The following is a 15,706-nucleotide window of genomic DNA, read 5'->3' as shown; positions in this document are numbered from 1 at the left end:
GGGGCACAACTGTAAGCATCCGAAGGTGCTGGCAAAGGATGAGTCGACTGGTAACAGAACAACTTGTTTATTCTAGCATCGCAAAAGAGCGGCCGGTCAGGTCGACCGAAGTGGAGAGACGGGAGAGCACACTACTCAACGGAAGAAATCGGAGCCTCTCTCGGCGTCCGGGAGCAGCTGCTTTTATACTCTCGGAGTCGAGGGGAAGAAGGAACGCCTCGTCAGAGGCGCACGTGATGCGGGGCACGGACAGGCTGAGAGACACGTTGAGACGAGTGTAGTGACGCATCCGCCGGGCCGGCGCCGGTCAGACCTCCTCGCTTCACACTTGGGGAGCTCCTCTCCCCGGCTGCCGCGCTTTGACAAGCGTGGGCACCAACATGCACACACACACACACGCACACACGAATACACGTGGCATTGAAACATGCCTGGACGCGCTTGGCAGGAGGCGCTACGGCAGCGCTGAACGGGCCAAATTGTCCGCCGCTTTGAATGAAGCCCCGGCGTCCGTTGCATCCGCGCCGGCTATACCGCGCGTCGTAGGCGAAACGTAACAGTACTTGCAAACAAATATGCAGCCTTAGAACAGAGATGATGATGATGACATAGAGGCAATGAATGAAACCGTAACGAAGCTGGTATCAGAGGCAGGAATTGAAGTGGGAGGCAAGACACCAAGGCAACTGGCAAGCTCTCCCAAGTAACAAAGGACCGAATAAAGAAACGACAAAGAATGAAAGTGTCCAACTCAAGGGATCAGATGAACTGTCAAAACTGATCAACAAAACGAAAATAAGTGATAGCTGAAATTATAACGTGAGAAATACTGAAGAAGCCATAAAAAATGGACGCAGCCTGAAATCAGTGAGAAGGAAACTTGGCATAGCACAGACCAAGATGTATGCACTTCTGGATAAGCAGGGTAATATCAGCAATCTCGAAGGTATAATAAAAGCAGCGGAAGATTTCTATACTGACCTGGGGCCGTATTCTGTAGCGGTTACTTTTGGAACCGGTTCCTTTTGGCTGTTGCCATTGGTCGGCGCTTCGTTGTCGTCATCCCTGGTGGGCGGGACGACAAATTTTCATGACGTCACACAGGTTGCCAATCATCTGGAAAGGAACTGGTTCCCTGCTAGGAGAGGAACCGCAGAGAAGTGGTTCGCTCGAGGGTAGCGCGCGGTGGCGAGATGATGTCGAGAGTTGCTGGGGCAACCGTGGCTGCCGGCTAGTCTCGCGCCAGCTGACGAGCCGGCACCTAGACGAGACGAGACAGAGACGGCAATGGCGGCTCCTTTGGTTGTGTTGCTGGCGAGCGCCGAAAGTCAACGACGCGACGCGTTCGGCATGGCCGAAGAAGAGTTTCGAAGGCATTTTAGGCTCTCCAAAGACATAGTGCAACGTCTTTGCGATGAGCTGGAAGGACATCTCGGACCTCAAAGATTTCGTGGTGTCGACACTACAATGAAAGTGCTGTGCGCGCTGCGGTTTTTTGCCACCAGGAGCTTTCAACAGTGCGTCGGGAATGAAGAAGCAATTGCACTGTCGCAGCCTTCGGTCAGCCCGATCATTACAGCCGTCGCCAAGGCCATTACGGTTGTGGGCAAAGAAAAAGGATGGGTTAGATTCCCATCCACGGCACAACAGAAAGCCGCCGTCAAGGAAGGCTTTCTTAGCCGTGGAAAAATTCCAGGAGTTGTAGGATGTGTGGACGGGAGTCTAATAGCCATCGTTCGCCCTAAGAAGCTCGGCACTGGCGAAACGGAATCGTACTGGAGCCGTAAAGGGTATTACGCCCTCAACTGCATGGTCGTGAGTATTGTTCATTGACAAATATTTTCGATATGTGTTTGCGCGAGTGCACGTTGTAAAAAACTTCGTTTCGTTATTTTTCATCAATTGCCGGTAATACTTGCGTTCCTATTCGAGAAAGTAGCGTTTGTGTTGTATGTGTAATGACGACTTTGATCTTGGCAATAGAACACGGCCGCACTTTTTCAGTGCTCTCTAATCACAGTTGAATAGCCTTTTCGATGCTACAATGTAAACACATTACGCGCGACTTAAACCGGAATAGACGCCGTAGCAGTGAAGGGAGTCTTCGTCTGCGAGCGATCCTAACAGAAGACGAGCCCTTGTGATTCTTATTCGACGTAAAACTAAAGCATTGTGGCCAACAGACTGTAAACGTGAAAAGGAGCATCCCATCAATGAAAATGGTGTGAGGGAGAATGAGAATGTGTGGACACCCATTTGCTCTAGCTGTTAATACGGCACATGCTGCCAGTTCCGCGTTTTTTTCGCTTGTAATAGGCACTTTGTCTGGAAAAAGAAACACAGGTGGCACTCTCAAGCAGAATCTTGTACAATATAGACGGAGGAAACCAAAGGAATTATTTTGCACATTGTGTTGTGACCGCACGCCATACATGAGCATATGTACACATGCCAACATTGCATTTGTAGGTTAAGATGACATTGTTATCATGCTGATGATTAGTTCAACTGCCTACTGCGTATGTTGATATCTCCTTTTCTGTAATTGTGTTGGCTGACTGAACAGTAACTGATTGGCAAGTAGTGTTGTAAGCAAAAGTTTGTGCCAGATATTTGTTGCAGTGGCATTGACACCTTCTCTTTGCTTTCCCTTACGAGGTGTGTGATGCAAAGCTGAATATCCTGGCAATTGACCCACGGTTTCCGGGATCGTGCCACGATTCTTTCGTTTGGAGGCATTCTGCATTTCGCCGCCGCCTCACTCGTGGCCTGTTACTTCATGGAGAAGTCTTGCTTGGTAAGTGCACCTAAAGTAGCAGTGCTTCTTCCACATGTAAAACATACACAGTCAAATAGTTTTGCATCCTAGCAAGCTTTAAGAAAGCGTGATTTGCTAGAAATGTGTTGTGAATGCAGCAGTACCTAATGAACCTGCAGCGAATATCGAGAGAAACATGTCTCTCTTAGAAGGTAGATATTTTTACCAGCATGTATACAACAGCTGACATGTTATTCTGTTTATTTACTTAATTTCAATACACTGAATGCCACGTGGAGCGTTACAGGATAGGTGTAATTCTACAAAACACGTCGAAATGGCAGTTTTCAAGTATGATGGAAAAGGTTTGGTGACAATGGACTCGGGTAGCTGATTCCTGGCCACTGTCCTTGGAACGAAGGAATAAGCGTGTGCGTGAAACTTTCGGCATCGACGTTAGTGATCGGTGTAGTATATATTGTAGAATAGTGCAAGTTGCGCTATTTTTCTTTGTGTCACAATGTCTGCAATTTTTTTTGTTGCAGCGACATGTGGTGCTGGAGTGATTAGAAAGAATCAAACGGGTAGCTCGAGTTCGGGTACCTTCACGAGAAGAGGTACGAAAGGTAGAGTAAGGATCCCAGATACTGGCAGCATATTCGAAAGTAGACCTTAGAAGTGTTTTATAAAATAACACTTCTGAAGAGAGAAGAGCTAATTAGTTTTAGTGGAGGATGTACATTTAGGGAGGGGCAAATGGGATGAACAGAGCAGAAAACCACGAGTATGAAATAAATACTACATGTCCAACTTAACCCGAGAATGAGATTTGCAGCCAAGACAACAGGTGAAATTGGGCTTTTCTTTAAAATGAGTCGAACTTTCTTTACAACTTTCTGGGAAGGTCAATGTTTGATAGATATTGCAACAATAAATCCAAGACCCACTGCTGTTGTAAAAGGGTCCTGGCGTAGACTGTGTTCTTGCATTGTGCCTTAATGTATCCACGTTCGTTCACTGACATGCAACACTTTACAGGGGACTCTGGGTACCCGCTAGAGCCATGGATCATGACTCCTGTGCCTGGTCACCCAAATCGCCTCACGGCAGAGGGGCGCTATAATGAGGCACACGCATCAATGCGAAATGCCGTTGAGCGGTGCATAGGAGTCGTCAAGAGCCGCTTCCGATGCCTGCAGAGGCATCGGGTGCTCCACTACTCGCCTCAGAAAGCAGCCACTATTGTTGCAGCTTGTGCAGCGCTGCATAACCTCTGCTTTGCAGCAGGCGTGCCTCTGCCAGACGACCCAGATGACGACGGTGCACATGACGGCAGCGCACAGGAGCCAGCCCAGGCACAAGTGCCGCTTCAAGTACAGGTGCCACCGCAGGCGCACCCTGTACAGCCTTCTCGAGCTTTGTTTCAAAGAGGCCGTGCGGTGCGTGAATCCATAGTTGGTGCGTTTCGGCTGCCCAGAAATTTGCGCATTGCCCACCTGCAAAGTATGCGCCGGCGCATTCGCTGGCAAATGAGGCGGAGACATGTGCTGGTGTAACATGTTTTATTTTTCTTTTCATGAAAGTAAATAGGCCGTGCACTTCAACATAACACATTGCGTGTGCTCACATGTGGCTAATCATAGTATGCTGCATACTGCAGTAGTGAAAAGCACATGATTTGTCTATGTTGAGCATGACAGATACACATGCAGTGACAAATAACCATGGGACATTATGTTACTCCTTTGCTTTGTTCACTGTGCTTTTGAATATTGTCTCGCCAGGGAATTTTCTTTAAATAAAAGTTATTTCCAAGGTGAATGGCAACCAATCTTGCATTGTTGAATATTGCTTTGCAATGCCTATTTTACTATGCAGTATGCATTGTTCCAAAGCTCAAGATGTCTGTTCATGTGTGACAGGCAAGAACAGCATGAGTTACACAGCAACTGAAATGTCGTTCAGCAATCTGTATAGCCCATATTGAAACGTATAGCAACAAACGAGACATGTCAAGCACTTATTGGAGCAGGATTTCTTTAAATAGCAGACACTCATGCTTACTACTGCTTTGTTTAAACTCATGAGTTGCTTCAACATTGCATTTCTTGCACGCATGATTTCACATAATGCTCGTAATTGCTGCTTAACAAGGTGCAACATTATAAACAAAATCAAGACAATGAAACATTTCTTTATTTATTTTTTTATTCATTGGGTACCTGCTTCGCCATTCAGGCATTACAGCAGGGAGGGTACAACTCATATAAATGAACACTAAAAATTACATTCATAAAGCATGGAAGAAATCATCATTTGAACAAATACAGACAGTGTCAGGTGGTAGAGTATTCCAGTCTCTTATAGTACGAACATAGAAAGAGTATCGGAAAGCGTCGCTTTTAACCCTCTATTGCATGGCGTGCCATATTTGGCCCATACGGGTTACCATTCTTTTCCGCGTGTGTGAGATTCCCAGTTGAGAATGTGATACCGTCAGAGTAAATCTCGTAGTTATGCGCACTTATTATGGGCAAGTGCTGCTATCTCTTGAGTGATACACAAAACAGAGGTGAAGTAGATTTTGGGATGCGACGTCAAACTCGGAGGGGGCAAACACGAGCAATTGGTTTTTTTTTTTTCTCTCTGAAAAGTTCGACCGCAGAAACATAGGAAAATTATTTTGGCATATTTTTTGGCCTCGTCAATTCAAGGCAGTTACTAGTTTTCTCAATTTCGCTTGCAACTACAGCAGAGAAGCCGAAATCGGTGTGTGCCATATTTGGCACAGTATGAACTTGAAATACAAAATATGGTAACGTGCTGCCATCTGTTCAATAGCCCGAAGCTTCAGGTCACTCTATCACAAGATGTAATTTTGACGATCGGTACGGTGAGGGCGAATTGTCTACCAAACAGCCGCCTGAAAAGCGAAAAGGAACTGAAATGTAAAGGACGTGGTGCTTCAGAGGCACTCACAAGCGCGATAGATGACGTAGAGTTATCGTGTGTGCATTGATACGATAACCGCGCCGTGACATTTCTGTCGAGCTTTGTTGGGAGAGATCCAGTCCAAAAGACTAAGCGCTGGTGTACCTCCGCCAAGGTGTTTCGTGAAATTGATTGCGCCAGCGTAGTAAAGGTCCATAACAGGCACATGGGTGGTGTCGACCTGCTGGACTCTGTTTGGACTTTACTGCATACATATCAGATGTCGAAGAAATGGCACTTTCGAATTTTTACGCTTATGCTAGACTTATCGGTAGTAACAGCATGGGTATTGTACAGGAGGGTGCAGGAGCAGCTTAGGAGGAGACAAGTACTACCGCTGGCTCAATTAAAAGCAGAAATTGCAGAATGCGTTACCTCGCATAACAAGTGCCTACCCAACTAGCGACCAGGAAGGACTTCTAGTCAGGACATCGAATTCCATGTTCACGTCAAAAAAGCACAGGGACCAGCGGCCGCAATGCCACCCAAAGACGACCGATCTGACCAAGTCAGCCACTCGCCAGAATTTGACGAGAAGAAACAAAGATGTAAGCGGCCACCTTTCACAAACAAGTCGTTAGTAAGATAGAGGAAGTGAAACATTCATCTGTGCCTGAACGCAGCAAACAACTGTTTCATTTCATTCCCCACATCGCACTAAATAGACCACCGTCCGTGAAGCTTTGTTTTCCGCCCATGGCAGCAAGAGCGCTCAGCCATCTTCATGGTGTGCCATATTTGGCACAAAGCTTTATCTTTATTATTACAGTCGTGTTTGTTCATTCAATCAATAATGAAAGCTGAAAAAATGACTTTCATAATTCATGCAATAGAGGGTCAAAAGGAATCTCACATATTTTTAATTTGTGATCTCGCCTTTTAGAAACATATGTGGGCGGCTGAAAATACGATTACCTGGCGATCTCCGTAATAGAGTGGTATATGTTATGAAGAAATTTTAATCTGAGATTTCGGCGACGGTGTTCAAGAAGATGCCAATTTAATGCTTTTTTTGCTTTCTGTCATGCTAAGCATCCTGTCATAATTGCCAAGGACAAACCGAACTGCCCTGTTCTGCACTTCTTCTAGTTTATCTACAAGTTCTCTAGCATATGGATCCCAGCAAACACACGCATACTCCAGTGTACTGCGCACATGTGTGAAATACAGTTGCTCCCTAAGTTTCTGTGGCAAGCTACTAAAGTTACGTTTCAAAAAATCTAATGCTCCAACAGCCTTGTTCCTAACATGAGTAACGTGTCTGTTCCACCTTAGATCAGTAGTGTTGGAATCTCAGCGCTGACGCCCGTTGTTGCAAATGGGTCGCAAGCCCCAAGGGTAGCGTTGGCCTGGCGGCCTGGGGCACAACTGGAAGCATCCGAAGGTCCCGGCAAAGCATGAGTCGACTGGTAACAGAACAACTTGTTTATTCTAACATCGCAAAAGAGCGGGCGGTCAGGTCGACCGAAGTGGGGAGACAGGAGAGCACGTAACTCAACGGAAGAAATCGGAGCCTCTCTCTCGGCGTCCGGGGGCAGCTGCTCTTATACCCTCGGAGTTGAGGGCAAGAAGGAACGTCTCGGGTTGAGACCACGTGACTCTGGGCCCGGACAGGCTGAGAGACATGTTGAGACGAGTGTAGTGACGCATCGCCGAGCCGGCGCCGATCAGACCTCCTCGCTTCACACTTGGGGTGCTCCTCTCCCCGGCTGCCGCGCTTTGACAAGCGTGGGCACACACACACACACGCACACACGAAGACACGTGGCACTGAAACACGCCTGGACGCGCTTGGCGGGGAGGCTTTGCGGCAGCTCCGAACGGGCCAAAATGTCCGCCGCTTTGAACGAAGCCCCGGCGTCCGCTGCATCCGCGCCGGCTATACCGCGCGCCGTAGGCGAAACGTAACAGTAGAAAAAAATACACCTAAGTATTTATATTCTGACACTTGTTCAAGAGTAGCATTATTTATAAAGTTACGATTGCTGTCGTATGAGCTCTTCCCGGTAAAGGTGACGTGGACACTCGTTTTCTCATTCAGTGACGTTTTCCATTTTTCACACCATGTGGCAATCAAATCCAAATCGTGTTGTAGTGCTTGTTGGTCAGATTCGCTGTTGATGACCCTATATACTATACAGTCATCTGCAAACATTCTAAATATTTATTTATTTATTTATTTACATGTACCTTACAGGCCTTCAAGAAGGTATAGTGTAAATGGGGAAATACGGTAACATATTATTATGGAATCGGGAAAAAAATAAACATCAGCATAATGAAAGGAGTACGCACAGAACATGGAAAATTATTACATTAGCAAATACAATATGGAGAGCAATAAGAATAAATGGTAAACAACAACATAATAGCATAATAACATTGTAAACGTTTTTGCATGTAATACAGTAGTAAGTATTGTAAAGAAATTGGGACCACTGAAATTCTTTAACTTGTAGAAAAAATGCAAGAAAATTACAAAAGACATGACGTGTTTAGACGGTTGAAACGGCATATTGATCGTTTAGCAGATTGCGAAATACAGTGTGTTTAGATTGACATGCAATGGTATCTGGTAGTGCGTTCCATAAACGGACCGCACGGGGCAAAGTTGAAAAATTAAAAGCGTGTGTGTTGCCATAAATTGCGACAGCGCGTCGACTTGGCGTTGACCTATTGAAACCCATGCGCTGATGTTCACCTCTTCGTCGGGCTCGAAGAACGGCGGGCAGACTCCGATGGCGCTCGCCCTTCCAATTAGGGAGAGGATGCGCCCTCGCGGTCCGGGCAGGCTGCCTCCTCCGGTTCCTCTGTGATTAACACGTTTGTTAGAATATGGTGCGCAAAAGCTCCGTCAACGAGTGTGCTTACCTGCTTTCGGCGTGCAAGGCGGCTGCATCACGGCGGGTGTTATACACATATTTCTTCCACACGCCGCGCCATTGGGCTGCAATTTTCACTGCCGGGCCCTCAGCGTTCAGCAAGGCAGTCACTTGCTGCCAGAGCTCCTCCTTGCGCGCCGCCGTCAGCTGTTGACCCAGTACACACGACGCCTTCGCAAGGTAGGGGTGCTCTTCAACAAATGACACGAGTATATCGCGCTGCCTCGCTGAAACATGAGGACCCAGTTTCGGATTCGGCGCGCAAACTGGCAAGTCCAAAACGTAAACAGAGCGAGGCAACTTGTTTGCATAACGTATGGCACACCACCTAGCGACTAAATAAGAAAACAACACAAATAAAATTACAACTCCCAGTAGCCGTCTGCGCCGCAAGCTCACATTTATTACTGAAAATATATTTGCAAGTGTTCTATACAAACCAATGTTTTTTTATCAAACCAGCAACATCCTTCAATTGCTATACCGTCCCCCAAGTACAAACAAAAATGATGACGTGATCTTCCGGCAGACAGCCGCTCGTTGATTGGTTCCCCTCACGCCGCCCCGTTCCACTCTTTCTCCGAGTGACGCAATCCAGACGTAACAGCCAAAGCGAACCGGTTCCAAAAGGAACCGCTACAGAATACGGCCCCTGAACAGTACACGGAGGACTCAGGAGTACTCCATTCGGAGCAATAATGAATAGGATACAAAAACTCCCTATAACTAGGGATGAGGTCAGAAGGGCCTTGCAAGGCATGAAATGGGGAAAAGCGGCAGGAGAAGATGAAACAACAGTCTATTTAATCAAAGATAGAGGAGACATAATGCTAGGAAAACTGGCAGCTCTCTATACGAAGTGTCTATCGACTGCAAGGGTCCAAGAAAACTGAAAGAATGCAAACATTATACTAATCCACGGAAAGGGAGACGTTAAAGAACTGAAAGATTATAGGCCCATTAGCTTACTCCCAGTATTATATCAAATATTTACCAAACTAATCTCCAGTAGAATAAGGGCAACACTGGACTTTAGTCAACCAAGGGAACAGGCTGGCTTCAGGAAGGGATACTCTGCAATGGATCACATCCATGTCATTAATCAGGTTATCGAGAAAGCCACAGAGTACAATAAGCCTCTCCATATGGCTTTCATAGATTAAGAAAAAGCATTTGATTCAGTAGAGATACCAGCACTCATAGAGGCATTACGTAATCAAGGAGTGCAGAACGCTTACGCAAATACCTTGGAAAATGTTTACAGAAGTTCCACAGCTACCTTAATTCTACACAAGAAAAGCAGAAAGATACCTATAAAGAAAGGGAGACACAATCTCTCCAATGCTATGCACTGCATGCTTGGAAGACGTATTCAAGCTATTAAACTGGGAAGGCTATAGGAGTTAGGATCGACGGCAAATATCTCAGCAACCTTCGGTTTGCCGATGACATTGTTCTATTCAGCAACATTGCAGACGAGTTACAACAACTGATTGCGGACCATAAAAGAGAGAGTGTAAGAGTGGGGTTTAAGATTAATATGTAGAAGACAAAGGTAATGATGAATAGCTGGGCAGCGTTATTACAATTGCTAGTAGTTACAGTGGTGCTGGATGTTTCTGCGCAGGCGCGAGTATGAGCAGGTGCGAGAGAGAAAATCTGGGGGCCTTTGCTCCTTGAATATGCGAGTCTGCCTAGGCACTACGGAGGAGGTTTCTTAGCGTGTGTTGTATGCGTCTGTCCCCTAGGCATGCCGGCATTGTGGAGTGTGGTCCAGTTTGTTTACACTCCGCCGCAGGCTGCCGGCGCGGTGAGGCAGTGGACGCGGACGCCCCATTTGGTGATCGCTGTGTCTGAAGGGGCAAGGTTCTGACTGGTGTTGTATAAGTCGTGGTGTTTTTTCGTAGTGACGATAGATTGCATTTTTTACAAGCACTGCTCCAGGAGGGCACATGTAACTGGCAAACGGAGGCCTCAGGAGAGCACCTGAGGTTATAATAAAGCAGGCGGCGCAGGTCTCCAGGGCACCCAAGGGGTAGCGGGGGGATGAAAGCTGGAAGCAGGGTGGCCCATGGATAACTCGGCGAGCCCCAACCCACAGACCAGTCTGGGTTCCAGCTTTGATGTCCTCGTTGCCGCTTTAGTGTCCTGGAGGTGCAGCCAATAATGCGACATAATGGCACGTTGTTTCAATTAGTACCGAAGACGATTGAATAAATATAATTACGTCCAGCCACCAAGTTGCGACGCTAAGTTCAGCACTACCACACCCCGCGACTTCTTTTTTTTTTATTGCGATAAAGGCTTGCTCTTAAGGCATAATTCTTGGAGCGTATATGTGTGTTATATGTGTGCTGTGAGGCCTTGTTGTGTATGAATTGAAGCAGTGTTTTGTGGAATATGTTGTCATGTATCCAGCGGTCACAGCTGGTTGTGACACTGTAGCGGAGGCCGGCTTGCAGTAGGAGACGCGAGCGTTCCGATTGTAAACCCGTACATGTCCATATTAGGTGGTATGCATCTGCTTCCACCACAGGAATGGAGCAGTATGGACACGTAGCACCCAGTGGTAAATGCGACCAGTTCCACCTTGAGACAACAGCCGGTGTAAGGGCCACCCCGGCCCGAAGTCTCCTAAGCAAAACTTCCTCCGCCCTAGTAAGGTGAAGGGGGAGGGAGCAGACACACGGTGGGATAAGAGCGCGTGCGTCCTGCCCGAGAACATTAGGATCCGCGACTTCTGCCGCCATGCCTAGGGACAAACACATAGAACACGCGCTAAGAAACTCCTCCGTAGTGCTTAGACAGAGTCGCATATTCCAGGAGCAAAAGTCCCCACATTTCCTCTCTTGTAACCACTCTTACTCGCACATGCGCGCAAACATCCGTCGTCTGCGCAAGTGCCACGCCCCGCTATACCTACGAGCAATTGTAGATGCGCAGCCGAGCAAGGGAACAAGAGTTCAGGATCGCCAGTCAGCCTCTACAGTCTGTGAAAGAGTACGTTTACCTAGGTCAACTAATCACAGGGAACCCTGACGATGAGAAGGAAATTCACAGAAGAATTAAAATGGGTTGGATCGCATACAGCAGACATCGTGAACTCCTGACTGGGAGCTTAGCGTTATCATTGAAAAGGAAAATATACAATCAATGCATTTTACCGATGCTGAAATATGGGGAGACTGACACTTGGAGACTGACAAAGAAACTTGACAACAAGTTAAGGACCGCGCAAAGAGCGATGGAACGAAGAATGCTAGGCATAACTTTAGGAGACAGAAAGAGAGCGGTTTGGATCAGAGAGCAAACGTATTCTAATAGACACCAAGAGAAAAAAATGGCGTTGGGCAGGTCATGTAATGCGCAGATTAGATAACCGCTGGACCCTTAGGGTGACAGAATAGGTCCCAAGAGAAGGGAAGCGCAGTAGAGGACGGCATAAGACTAGGTGGTGCGACGAAATTTGGAAATTTGCGGGTGTTAGTTAGAATCTGTTGGCGCAGGACAGAGGTAATTGGAGATCGCAGGGAGAGGCTTTCGTCCTGCTGTGGACATAAAGTAGGCTGATGATGATGATGATGATGAATGTAGTTACAAACCTGGGTTACCTTGGCACCAATTTTTTTCTCGAATGTTGCCCTTGCTGTTGGTTCCATAGCAGTACCTTCAGAAAAGTAGAAAAAAATGCAGATGCTATGTGCAGAAGCTTCCATCGCATGAGTTCAATGTAGGAACACTTAGAGAGCCTCATGCACATTAATGATATCACCGATTTTGCTCTGAAATCCTTCCGTAGATCACTTGTCAGTAGCAGTGTTGAACATTTTTAGTGTGCTAAGCAGTTATGAGTGTATCCCTTTTACATCATGGTCCCTGGTAACATCAAACTTGAAATGTCAGAAGTGAAAAGGAAGAAAAAGTTCATGAATTTTCGTTGGCTCGAACAAAGAACCTCATGACTGCCAAGCAGGTCAACACAGCTAGTTGGGCGAGTTGAGAATTGCAATCGTGCATGTTCATGTGCTTACCAGACATTACAGAAGAGATGACGAGACACGCGTAACACACCAGCTGTGCGCATCTACACACTAGCAAAACTCTGAAACAAGTGCCCTACCAGTACACCACAGCTACTTTTCATTCCAGGTGAAATACAATTATACAGACAGGACTGAAGGAATACTAGATGATACACAAGCACTGGCTTACAACTCAAAATTTGATGAAAACCTAGTGGAGTACAGTGCACGCACAAAGCCAGCCATAATCACTCTTACGAACATGGTAATCAAACACTACATGCAAACCCAACGTCAGATATACAAGAAAAATAATTTGCAAAAAACTGTGTATTGCGCATGCCCAAAGGGCCATATCTGCTTCTCAAGACTTTATTTTTCTGTCAGTGAAACAATGGCATGCTAACACGGACGTCCAAGCTCCAACCCAAGCATTGCTGCCACTTCAACCTCTAGTTGCTTCTTTTCCTTAGCACACCGAGTAATGAACATTTCCTTTAATTCACTACAGCAGCCACATGCCTTGTGGTGCACTGGCAAATCGGCCCCACCAGCAGACAAATGTGACATTGCATGCCTCCTTAGCTGGTAATCAGGACAATGACCTGGCTAATGAATGTCACCATGATGTTCCATGCATGACTGTATCTTGGTGTATATATATTGTTGTTTGTGTACTGCACTATCATCAATTGTTGCTTTCATGCTGCCAGTATGCAGCACGAAAAATAAAACAATTTCTTGAAGCCTACGTCTCCGTGTGTGAATACAACAAACACCAATATGTTGGTTGCCTAGATGCTTGCCTACAGGCTCATAGTGTGTATGTAGGCACATGGCATTCGAGTTCAAATGCCTGCACAAGAATCTACGGCTGTCATAATCCTTGCTGTATGTTCCCTTGTTAAAATGTGCATTTCTGGATTAACTGTTCCTCACTCATGCATTTAACAGAACACAGGGCTACAAATTTTACTGTCACTGATAACCTGATCCACGTTGCAGTAGTATTCAAGCAAAGGCCAATCTTTAGCAGTGCATATGTAAACACTTGTCCAGTTGCATGATTGAGGTGTTCCTAAGTGATGTAAAGTGGTATATTACAGTGGATTGCCGTGCTTAATGCTGTCACTGGGTCAGGGCTGCTGCTTTAAAACAAAAGTAGTTCATTTCTATTACATGTGTTAATTCCATCAAGTCATTTAGAAAAAAAAACTGAGTGCGTACCATACATCAGCGCCGGGAACAAGTGGTGTCTTGGAGTTCTGCAGCTGCTCGGCCAGGGACTCGAAGGCCTTTTGCCTAGTCAGGATGCGGTGTACAATGGAGCTGGATATCCTTACCGACCTTTCTTTGTGCCAACTGCAACACAAAAAGGATCAGTTAAATTTCATGGCCAGCTATAAAACGTAGAGCACATTCTGAAAGCATGCATCCATGCATGCACCAAGAAAGAGTATAGTGTACTACATGTGCTCATGCAGCAGAAAAGGTAAGAAAAGGAAAACATTGCTAAATTTCAGAAATGTGCAGTGCTTTGTTACAAACCGGGGGCATTTTCCCTGCATTATAGTTTCAGCAGCTGTCATGGTTGCCTGGGAGCCTGTACATGCCACTTTTGTGGCAATAAATTGCTGCTCAATTGCAGTGAGTGAGGCACACTGTCCTGCTGTATAGTGAGGTAGACTACATTCCCAGATCAACACCTCTTCTACAGATAATATGTCAGCATGGAGCTTTGAAATAAAGTCTTCTAAGACGTCTTGCACGTCTCGTTCATTTCGCCCTTACTTCTCACTTATCAAAGCTGAATTCATTACACAGCTTATGTTGGGAAAATGGTGCAGAACATAGGATGGTGGTTCTTCTTTTGGGCACTTGCCACCAACATACAAGGGCTTGTACTCTGCAAGAGATAACAGCTGTGAACTACATGTTTAAAAAACTAAAAGCAAAGAAATTGCAGTGACGACAGCTGCAGATGCAAAAGTATGATCAGTATTTAGTGCAACAATATAAAACAAGATTGTGATTGAGTACAGACATAGCCAAACTTGTGCTAGGCATACACACATACCGACTCCATGCTCAGAAAATGCATGCTAATTAGATATGGCACTGTTGCATTGTCAATGCAGGGGCGTCCTACGCAAGCGACAGGACCAGCAGCTTAGTGCTGCTGACCCCCCCCCCCCCTTTCCTGCATACCCACACACATACACAAGCTTCCACATGCACATAACTTCCTTCCACATATGCTTAACATCAGCATGCCCAAAACCAGCTAGGCACCACTTTGACCACGTTAATGTCGACTTGTCAAACAGGCATATAAATACGAAAATGAAATCGTGTTTCCAGAAGGCTTTCAATTTCCGCTGTACCGAGAACCAGTAGTTCTCCACGCCACATCTTTGCAAGACAAAATGTACAGTGTACCTCCAAAAAGCTCTTCGATGGACTCCCTTCGAGAAGTGTCCGGCTTAGAGGACGGCCGACTTCACCCTTGAGGGCGATCAGTCGAAGACGGCACGTCGGCCTCGTTGACAAACAGGATGACGGCAGCTACATGCTTGCAACCGCCATCAAGGCCGGCCTTGCACGTGCACTGCGCACCCAGTTTTCGCCGCTGCGTTGACAGCTGCCGACGCAAAAATATGATTATTTAGTCAAACAACAGAAAACGTGATTCTTACCTCGCACGGACGTAGCGAAATTTGCACTAGGCATACACGAGATAAGCAGCGCTCGAAATTGTTTAGTTTATGAGGCTTCGCTACGCCGCATAAAACTTAAAATTAATACGTATATGAAGTCCGTAAACGCTGGTCAAACTACGCACGACACCAATCTTCGCGGTCATTCTGAAATAAGAAAATGCTTAACGAATATGCGCGCTTACCTGAATGTTGACGTCGTACGTAGCTTGACGCACTTGCGAGTGGCATTTCGCCGCCAGTTGTGAATCGCCATCAAACCATTCCAGGGTCTCCTCGACGTCGTAAGCGTACTTCGCAGCGCACAACTTCTGGCCCTTCTCAAGCGCACTAGCA

The 15,706-nt window shown here is 46.3% G+C and overlaps 1 long non-coding RNA gene across 1 annotated transcript; it reads left to right on the top strand.

The window, feature by feature from the left end:
* Positions 1 to 1,690: 1,690 nt before the first annotated feature.
* Positions 1,691 to 4,533, top strand: LOC129381431 (uncharacterized). The gene is made up of 3 exons (XR_008609613.2): positions 1,691 to 1,815; positions 2,659 to 2,797; positions 3,797 to 4,533. It is a non-coding gene; the product is annotated as an uncharacterized lncRNA (long non-coding RNA).
* Positions 4,534 to 15,706: the final 11,173 nt, after the last annotated feature.

This window comes from Dermacentor andersoni, chromosome 11 (genome assembly GCF_023375885.2).
Source record: "Dermacentor andersoni chromosome 11, qqDerAnde1_hic_scaffold, whole genome shotgun sequence".
NCBI lineage: Eukaryota > Metazoa > Arthropoda > Arachnida > Ixodida > Ixodidae > Dermacentor > Dermacentor andersoni.
This window is presented reverse-complemented; position numbering and strand designations above follow the sequence as displayed.